At 30.9% G+C, this 10,824-nt stretch overlaps 1 long non-coding RNA gene across 3 annotated transcripts; it reads left to right on the top strand.

The window, feature by feature from the left end:
- Nucleotides 5,578-10,232, top strand: LOC110267303. 3 transcript variants are annotated; one of them, XR_002354763.1, is made up of 3 exons: nt 5,578-5,999; nt 8,227-8,425; nt 10,122-10,232. It is a non-coding gene; the product is annotated as an uncharacterized LOC110267303 (long non-coding RNA). The 3 variants fall into 3 exon arrangements; XR_002354764.1 differs by lacking the exons at nt 8,227-8,425; nt 10,122-10,232 and adding an exon at nt 6,879-7,401 and having other exon boundaries at nt 5,584-5,999; XR_002354762.1 differs by lacking the exon at nt 8,227-8,425 and having other exon boundaries at nt 5,585-5,999.

The following is a 10,824-nucleotide window of genomic DNA, read 5'->3' as shown; positions in this document are numbered from 1 at the left end:
TTATGCTGTACTACCCTTTTGGGTGTTTAACGCCCAGCCAGGTACCCTGGCTGGCATTTAAACACCAAATTTCCTTCCTCACTGGGCATTTTGAACGCCCAGCTTTTTCTCTGTAATTCCTCTGCTACATGTTCTGAGTCTTCAATTCTCTGTATTATTGACTTGAAAAGACATAATTTTGAAAATTTTTTTAAATTTTTAATGATGAGAAATAACAAAATGAAATTAATCATGGAAAAACTAAGATCAAATAAACAATGCATGCAAGACACCAAACTTAGAAATTTTCATATTAGAGACACTAACAAATTGAGAATGCATATGAAAAACAACAAAAGACACAAAACAAGAGAATTTAAATATCAGAGCAAGGAAATCATTAAGAGCAACTTGAAGATTAATGAAGAGCATAACTCATATATTCGAAAAATGCAAGGAATTAAATAAAATATGCAGGACACCAAACTTAAAAATTGACACTAGACTTAAACACGAAACACAAATTATTTCTTATTTTTATAATTTTATAATTTTTTTGTATTTTTTGAAAATTATTTGGAAAAAGAAAATAGGGAATTCAAAATTCTTAATGAGAATTCCAGGAATCATGAAATGTTAGTCTAAAACTCCGGTCCAGGAATTAGACATGGCTTACTAGCCAGCCAAGCTTTCAGTGAAAGCTTCGGTCCAAAACACTAGACATGGCCAATGGCCAGCCAAGCTTTAGCAGATCATTACATTCAACAGCAAAATTTATAGAAATCAACAAGCTCTTATAGTGATAAGTTGAAATCTCAGTCCAAAAGATTAGACATGGCTTTACAACCAGCCAGACTTCAACAGATCATCATGAAACTTTAGAATTCATTCTTAAAAATTCTGAAGAACGGAATAGAAAATTTTTTTTTTGAATTTTTTTTTCGAAAATAAAAAGAATAAAAAGCTTAAAAATAAAATAAAATTACCTAATCTGAGCAACAAGATGAACCATCAGTTGTCCAAACTCGAACAATCCCCGGCAACGGCGCCAAAAACTTGGTGCACGAAATTGTGATCTCTGATAATGGCGCCCAAAACTTGGTACGCACGATCATGATCTCAACACTTCTTCACAACTTCGCACAACTAACCAGCAGGTGCACTGGGTTGTCCAAGTAATAAACCTTACGTGAGTAAGGGTCGATCCCACAAAGATTGTCGGCTTGAAGCAAGCTATGGTCATTTTGTAAATCTCAGTCATGCGGATTCAATTGGTTATGGAGAATTGATAATTAAAAGATAAATAAAACATAAAATAGGATAGAGGTACTTATGCAATTCATTGATAGGAATTTCAGATAAGCGTATGAAGATGCTTTGTTCCTCCTGAACTTCTGCTTTCCTATTGCCTTCATCCAATCATTCATACTCCTTTCCATGGCAAGCTGTATGTTGGGGGATCACCGTTGTCAATGGCTACCATCCGTCCACTCAGTAAAAATGGTCCAAAATGCGCTGTTACCGCACGGCTAATCATCTATCGGTTCTTGATCATGTTGGAATAGGATCCATTGATCCTTTTGCGTCTGTCACTACGCCTAACACTCGCGAGTTTGAAGCTCGTTACATTCATCCCATCCCAAATCCTATTCGGAATACCACAGACAAGGTTTAGACTTTTCGGATCTCAAGAATACTGCCCATGGAGTCTAGCTTATACCACAAAGACTCTAATATCTCGGACTCGGTCCCCTGTATTAGATATCCAAGAGATATGCATTCAAGCTTGTTTTCATGTAGAACGGAAGTGTTTGTCAGGCACGCGTTCATAAGGTGAGAATGGTGATGAGTGTCACATAATCATCACATTCATCATGTTCTTGGGTGCGAATGAATATCTTAGAACAAGAATAAGCGTGAATTGAATAGAAAAACAGTAGTACTTTGCATTAATTCATAAGGAACAGCAGAGCTCCACACCTTAATCTATGGTGTGTAGAAACTCCACCGTTGAAAATACAAAAGTAATAAAGGTCCAGGCATGGCCGAATGGCTAGCCCCCATAAAGGTCTAAGATAGCATAAGACTAATCAAAGATGATCAAAAGATGAAAATACAATAGTAGAAGGTCCTATTTATAGAGAACTAGTAGCCTAGGGTTTGTAGAAATGATTAAATGATGCAGAAATCCACTTCTGGGGCCCACTTGGTGTGTGCTTGGACTGAGCATTGAAGCTTCCACGTGCGTAGGCTTCTCTTGAAGTTAAACGCCAGCTTTTGTGCTAGTTTGGGCGTTTAACTCCAGCTTTTCTGCCAGTTCTGGCGTTTAACGCCAGAAAAGGGTCTCTGACCGGCGTTTTGATGCCAATTTGGGCCATCAAATCTCGGGCAAAGTATAGACTATTATATATTTCTGGAAAGTCCAAGATGTCTACTTTCCAACGCAATTGAGAGCGTGCCAATCGGACTTCTGTAGCTCCAGAAAATCCACTTCAAGTGCAGGGAGGTTAGAATCCAACAGCATCTGTAGTCCTTTTTCAGCCTCTGAATCAGATTTTTGCTCAGGTCCCTCAATTTCAGCCAGAAAATACTTGAAATCACAGAAAAACACACAAACTCATAGTAAAGTCTAGAAATGTGCTTTTTATTTAAAAACTAATAAAAATATAATAAAAACTAACTAAAACATACTAAAAACACACTAAAAACAATGCCAAAAAGCGTATAAATTATCCGCTCATCAGCGTCGATGGTCTTTTTCGCGAGTCACGTGGACGCGTCGCCGTGCAAATCTTCAAATCACGCGTACGCGTCAGTTACGCGCACGCGTCGCCATGGAAAGCTCCAAATCACGCGTATGCGTCAGTCACACGTACCCGTCGCTCCTTGCTGCCATCTCCTTTGATCTTGTGCTGCAGAAATTCCATCCAATTCCGCCGAATGCTACCTAAAATAAACAAAATTATAAAAGACTCAAATTAGCATCCATAGTGGCTAAAATATAATTAATTCTCTATTAAACTCAATAATTTAGATGCAAATTCACTAGGAAATGATAGGAAAGATGCTCACGCATCACCTTTCTTCATGGTGATCTACCTGAAGAAGTCTATATGAAGTTGCCTCCTGGTTTAAATGCACAACCAGGAATGGTTTGCAAGCTGGAACGATCCTTATATGGCCTTAAGCAAGCAAGTCGTCAATGGAACTCTAAGTTATGCTCTGTCTTGATTACTTCAGGTTACTCACAATCAAAGGCAGATCATTCCCTTTTTACCAAATCTTCTCCAACAGGTTTCACTTCTATTCTTGTCTATGTCGATGATTTTGTTCTAGCGGGGGATGACATAGAAGAGATCCAACATATGAAGATAAAATTCAACACTTTGTTCAAAATCAAAGATTTAGGCGAACTAAAATTTTTCTTGGGCATGAAAGTTGCAAGGAGCAAAAGGGGAATAGCTTTGTATCAAAAGAAGTATACTCTTGATCTCCTAAAAGAGTATGGATTATTAGATTCAAAACCAGCCAACACACCTATGAATTATTCAATTCATCTCTCAAGTCATCAGGAACATTATTGAATGATGCTAAGCCATATGGAAGACTCATTGGAAGGTTGATATACCTCACTAATACCAGGCCTGACATAAGCCTTGCTGTTAGCAAGTTAAGTCAATTTCTAGATTATTCCACAGATGAGCACTTCAAAGCAGCCTTACATGTGTTGAAGTACTTAAAAGGAGCTCTTGGAAAGGGATTACTTTTTGAGTCTGTTTGTGACTTGTCCCTCCGTGGTTTCTCGGATTCTGATTAGGGTACCTGTCCGGATACCCGAAGACCAGTGTCCGGATGTTGCTTCTTTCTTGGAAGATCTTTGGTGTCCTGGAAAAGTAAAAAACAGCAAATAGTTGCTCGATCATCTTTGGAGGCGAAATATCGAGCAATGGCTCTTGCAACTTGTGAAGGAATTTGGCTTATGTACATCTTAGATGACTTCAAAATCAAGTTACCAGGCCCTATGACATTATTTTGTGATAACCAGCTACTAGATATATTGCGGCTAACCCAGTGTTTCATGAAATGACGAAACACATTGAGATTGATTGTCACAAAGTTAGAGAAAAAGTTCAAGACGGTTCTTTAAAGCTCATGCCAATTCCATCAAGAGAACAACTTGTTGATGTCCTTACAAAGGCACTTCTACCAGGTCCTATTGAGGAGATATGTAGTAAGTTTAGAATGTATTATTTGTACACGCCTAACTTAAGGGAGGCTATTAATGTGTGAATATTACTAGTACTCCCAGATACTCTCTGGTTTATTGAGTATTGTGTGACAATGGATTACAGCTGTATAATAGAATATGAAGAGGTAGCCAATGGATTACAGCTGTATAATAGAATATGAAGAAGTAGCCAGTATATTTTTTCTTTTTTTCTTTCTTCTTTCTTTTTGGCTATATATAGCTGAATGAATTTCATCAAGCAATTAACTATATTTATAGATTTAACTAAGTTTAAAATGAATAAAGAATCCAATCAGCTATGGAAATGTTGCCAAAGACACGAACCGAAAGGTGAAGTTGAAGTGAGAGTATAAAAGAAAGAAGAAAAACCCAAAATAGTTCCTGATAATTATCTCAAAAGACAACGAGACTCTTGACAAAAAAAAAATATCTACCCGGATCCTGAGCTTTACTTTTATGGGACTGATTAACTCCTGTGTCAAAAAAGTCAATATTTTTTTTTTGCACAGTGGCTAATCAATCCCAAAAAAAAATCAAAAACCGAATTGGGTATTTTTTTTTTATTTCGTTATCCTTTCGAGATAATTGTCGAGTGAGGTATTTACTCAAAAAAAAAAAAAGATATCTATGATGGCAACAATTCAATGACAGATTCAAAAGATAAAAAAAATTAAAGATTTTTGAAAGATTGGAACTCGAAGCGGAAGTACTCACAACAACTAACTAGTTTCAGAGCAGTGGAATTCTCCTCTGAACTTTAATTTTATGTATTTTCTACGGGTATTATTTTTAAGAAATTATATAAGAAATCCAAATTATTAGTTAGTCTTATTGCCTTTCTATGACCAATGGTGTTCATTATTTCCGATGAATAAAATATTTATCTCTCATAAAAAAAAATAAAGCCATTCATAAATTTTATTTTATTATTTTAAATTATGTGAAAAAATATGAAATTTATCAATTAATTTATATAATTTTGACTTAATTAATTGAATTTTTTAAATCTTATTTTTAATAAAATTATGTGAGAAAAATATGTTTTATTTTTTTAATTATTAATTTCTTAACCACTTTTTATGTTATTTAATACCGTTATAAATATTTTTTAAGAGTGTGCATGATTGGAAGAATATTAGAGTATTTTTAAGAATGTTTAGATAAAAATATCTTATTTTTCATGCTTGTTTCAAAGATTAAAAATATATTTTTAGGTAATATTTATTCTTTGAAATTAAAATACTATCAATTTAATTTTCATCTTCTCCCTAATTATCTTAAATTTTAATAGGAATGAAATGTGTATAACAAAAAAAAAAGACCAAATTATCCTTGCTAATTTAACTCTAACCCTCTCTTTTTAGTTTTTTCACTTTCCATTTCATCAGAAAACCAAATCCTAGCAAAACTCTTCCTCCATGAAAACCAAATCCTAGCAGAGCTTTTTTTTCAAATTCATGGAGGCTCCATCGGCTCGACACCGCCTCGCCGTCGATTTGAGTTTGCACGACCATCGCTCAACTCATTTTAGAAGGAAGATTCACTGTTTATGCGCTTGTGTTTTGTTCACATTCGTGTTTCTTCTTCTGCCGCTGTGAGATCGTACGTAACAGCGACGAGCTCGATTTCTTCGTTAGATTCGCTTCAGTTTCGTTTTCGGTCGATAACTTCTTTGTGTCGCTAAGATGCAGTTGCAAATTGAACTGCGACGATGAAGACAACGACGAATTCAGAGTGAAGAAGCTTAAGTTGAGGATTTCGTGTCGCCAAGGTGCAGTTGAATTTTTTTTATTTTTCAAAAATTTAATTAGGTTTTTCTGTAGATTTTGTGTTGCTTACAATTGAATAGTGTTATGATAAATCAATTTAATGTTTTGATTGGTGATTTATTTTTTGCGTGTTATTGCTTGATAATTAGGTAATTATTATGTTAAAATTGAAAAAAAATTGAGAGATTCTTAGGTACTTCTTTCGACTATTGCTAAAATTGAATCGAATAAAAAATTTGTTATTCTACTTGTTGTCATACCGTGACATAATCACATAATCCAAAAAAAATTTTCTTAACCAATAGTATAGGGAGTCAGAATTTCTCTTTTAACATGTTTATTGAGTCAATTTTAATTGTTCAAATACTAACTTTTTGCATGGATTCAAACATGATGAACTATGTTTTCTATAACAAAATGGGAAAAAGATCTTCTGTATGTTAGTGTGGTATTTTGTTAGTTTGTGTATTTACGCATTGGATTTATTTACAATAGTAGTCATCAATCTTGTATTGTTAATGTTTGACTTAGTAGTAACAAGTGTCTTTTCTAATTGGTTGATGAAGCAAATGCAGTATAAGTGAGTCAATTTAGATGTTTCAATTTCAATTGTATCAACACTTTTAATTATTTTAGACTTGGTTTGTTTCATCTATTCTGATAGGAATGAATTTTTACTCTTCCAAACTTTTCTTTGTGCATTAGGTAGGTAAACAAGAGAGCATTACTTATGAGACTATACTAATAAAATATTAGACATTATTTATGAATCTCCATCCTATGAAAATGAATTGTTTGTATATATTTTTCAGTGATAAATGATTTTGAATTTGCACGTTTCTCACTTGAAAAAATAAAATGCAACATTTTTACTTTTTCAGTGACTCTTCATCTGCTGTAAATTGAAGGACTTGTGATTTCTGGGTGTTTTATCCTTGTCTTTTTAGTTATATAGCATTGGTTGAAACTTCACATTCTAGTGGCTGTATGGTTGTTATGCCAAAGGCTTATGTTTTGGTATTGAATCAAAAACAACAAAATATCGTCATTCTATTTTTTTTTTTTTTTTTTTTTATGTTTCTTTTGTTAGGATGTTGATATTCTTGTAAATCTAAATCTCAGGTACATGTTAAGTTATAATAGTTTTCTTGTCTTCTTTTGATTCTTTCCTTACATGCAATTCTTAAAATGTTCAAAACCTAGAAATTTCAAATAATCACATGCATCTTCTAGTGCCATTTATACTACAGACCTAGAAGCAACTGAATTAGTGTTGATATTTTTTGCTTTTCAAATTGGTCCATATTTCTAGTGCCTTTGGATTATTGTTATGCATGCTATATGATCATGGATACATACTCTATCTACTTTTGAATTATCATTTACTTAGGAGTTTATCATTTATCTTCTTTGATCCACCATATTGAGACGAGCGATACTTGAGGTAGATAAAAGGATCAACTTACACAAAAAATATGAACCAATAAACAAAAAAGACATCACATTCGATAATTATGTTCATTTTTTTATGTATGAGACTATCTATTGCAACATTGATTTTATTTTATTGATGTGCTTGTGTTCTTGTATAAAATTTGTGCATGTATGCTTATTAGTGCTAGTAAGTTTTGACTTCTGAGATTTTTTTGTAACTTTAATTTGGATAATAATAAAATTTTTTTAGTAAATTTAATTGTGATAATATTAATTTTAATTAAAGATATTTATTATTAAGGATATTTTAGTACATTTTAAAAAAATTAGAATCAATAATGATTTTAATTAAATATATTTGTTAATTAGAGATATCTTAATAAATTTTAAAAATTAGAATTGATAATAATTTTAATTAAACATATTTTTTATTAGGAGTATTTTTGTAAATTTATTATAGAGGTATCTTTATAAATTTTAAAAAATTCAATGTAAAAAAGTTTTAATATTTAATTAGGTTTATATTTAATTTTTAGTCGTTAATATTTTAATTTAAATAATTAAAAGTAATTTGACATATTACATAATAATATGACCAAGAAATTTAAATTCAACCAAACAAAAATTTATTCATTCCTAGGATTATTACATAATATTCCAAAACATTAAATTTTATAATTAAGCATAGGAATCTTATGTACCAAGTAATCTCATTCCTAGGCATTATATTCCTATAAATGATATTTTTGGTAATGAAAACTAATTCTTAAACCACACATATCTTAAATGTTTTAGGATTAAGGTACATCAACGATCTCAAAAGAATCGAAGAGAATGGAGCGAAGAAATAAATTTAAAAAATAATTCCAAAGTTCGCTTAAGCAAGATTCTCGTGCAAGTGGCATTTTTTCGCCTAAACGAGATCCTCGCGCAAGCACCATTGCCTCGCCTGAGCGAGTGGTTCGCATGTGCGAGCGTGTCTCACATGCACGAGGTTAGTTTTCGCACCTTGATTAATAAGCACGTGTATTCACGTTTTAGGTTCTCCAAAGATCCCCAACAGCCATAAAAAATGATATTTTGAAGCCAAAAATTTTGGAAAAGAATGCTACACTATATACGCATACTCTCATTTTATATTTTTCTATGTTTTAGTTCATAGTTTTTTAGTGAGAGAAGCTCCAACTTTTCTTTAGGTTTTCTAGAATTTTACTTCATTTTACTTTTAGTTTTGGATTTTGATATTGTTTAATTGTAATTTTAGTTCTTATTTTTTTGTTTTTCTATACTACTTTGCTTATAATTTTTTGTTGGTTCACTTTGCTTATTTTGATATTTTATTAACTATATGAATTCTTGGTTTCTTATAGATGAATTTAATGTTTTATTTTTTATCTATGCTTATTTGAATTGTTAGTGTTAAATTCTTGTAGTGGGTAGTAGTAATTTTTGTTAATTCTTATAATTTATGATATTTTACTTTTATACATACCACGTGTTTGATAAAATATTTACATTAATTATGGAGTAGATTTTTTTATCTTGGCTTAGGATTGAGAAATTGGGTGACCGAGTTATTAATGTCCAATTTTAATTGGTAATTTAAAGTTGTTAGTTGATCTTGTTTTCACCAACGCTAACCTTTTACTAAATTCAATTAGTAAGTTGGTTAGAATTTATGAATTAAGACTAATTATGCCTATTTGACTTCTCTATTTGTTGTAAAGGTTGACAAAATAGAATTAACTTTTAACAATGGTCATCTTTGTAATTAATAACAAAAATAATTATTCTTGTCTCTCAACTTTAGCCAAAATTTTTTAGCATTTGAATTTCATCTCTTTTATTATTTCATTACCTTAATTTTTGCTAGTATAATTTAATTACTTCTTATAGTCTATCTATCATTTAATTATGGTCACTTTATTCTTATATTTGCTTAGTTAGCCATTTACTTGTTCTTTGATTTTATTTTCTTGTAATTTAATTATTAATTATTTTCTTGTTCAGTCAATTTACATTTTTAAGTTCTAGTAAATTTGCTTAGTTACTTCATTGCTTCATTCTTCCATCATATTTTTCAATTCTCATGTTATTCTGCTTTTTTTTCTATTTATATTTTTTTTGTTGATTTTTTTAGCGATCCTTTTGATTATTTTATTTCAATTTTATCAAAAGATCAATTTTTTTGGGGTCTGGAATGTTGTGTTTATTTTATCAAAAAATCAATTTTTTTTGTCTCATTTCATTGGCTAAGTTCTCTGTCACTTGATTAAGGAAATCTCAATGATGTTCCTGATTCTTCCTTCTAAGTTTAAGAATAATTTATTTTTATATAATATTAAATATGAAATAAATTATAATCTTAAAATAATTAATTGTATTTATATAGATCAACCATTAAAAAATAAGACTAGTAAGTTAATCTATTATTATTCACCATAACTCTTTTAATTCAGGTAGTACGTACTTAGTACTAAATAAAAAAATTTAACAAATATAATCCTAAATTTTAGAACTATAAATTTTAGAACTAAATTGACTATAAAGTCAATAAATGTATTTCATGTTTGATATTATATAAAAATAAATTGTTAACTTAATAAAAAATTAAATATTCTAATGTTCAATATGATCATTCCTTATCCATCCTACTATTCTAATGGAAGTCATTTCGTCTGCGACAGCAGGAAAATGGCCGCTGCTCTATTTTGTAGGCGTCCCATTTTGCAGGTGTCAATGGACAAATATAAAAAGTTGATTTCAATCTCCAATTAGCAAGCACCATGAATAAAATAATGTGCAATTCCATTTCGTATTTAAAGAAATAATCATTTTATTTTATTCATTTATATAAAATAGAGCAAAAATCACACCTTGGTCGTTGAGCGTCAAGACTTTTCCATTGATGAGATGTCAGACATGGGTGAAGCACTGAAGTTGGTGAAAATTATGCTAAAGTTGAAAGTTGAAAAAAAATTCAACTGGAACCAAAAAACACATATATACAGAGACGGTCTATTTTGTATATCAACATAAACCACGATAAAAGTGTAGCGGTTTAAATTTATTTATAAACCGTAGATCTTTTGTTGCAATTTACATAATTTATAAAAAAAATACATTTTAATATCTATTTTACAAAATGTGTATTTTAGTAATATTAGAAGTTATTTTATTTATTTTTCGTAAATTGTCCTGTCACTAATGCATACATACCACGTATCAAATTTTGTTTCTTTTGTTTTTTATTTATTTTCTCTTTTTTTTCCTTGTAAATATTCGTTAGCTTTACTTATCTTGCATCTTATCACTATGTGTCTTGAAGTATAGTTGCTCCATAATTTTTTTATGCAATTGTTTCAGTTATTATTATCATTGTTATTATTAATT

This window comes from Arachis ipaensis, chromosome B09 (genome assembly GCF_000816755.2).
Source record: "Arachis ipaensis cultivar K30076 chromosome B09, Araip1.1, whole genome shotgun sequence".
Classification (NCBI taxonomy): domain Eukaryota; kingdom Viridiplantae; phylum Streptophyta; class Magnoliopsida; order Fabales; family Fabaceae; genus Arachis; species Arachis ipaensis.
The sequence above is the reverse complement of the archived record's forward strand: the minus strand, read 5'-3'. Positions and strand labels throughout refer to the sequence as shown.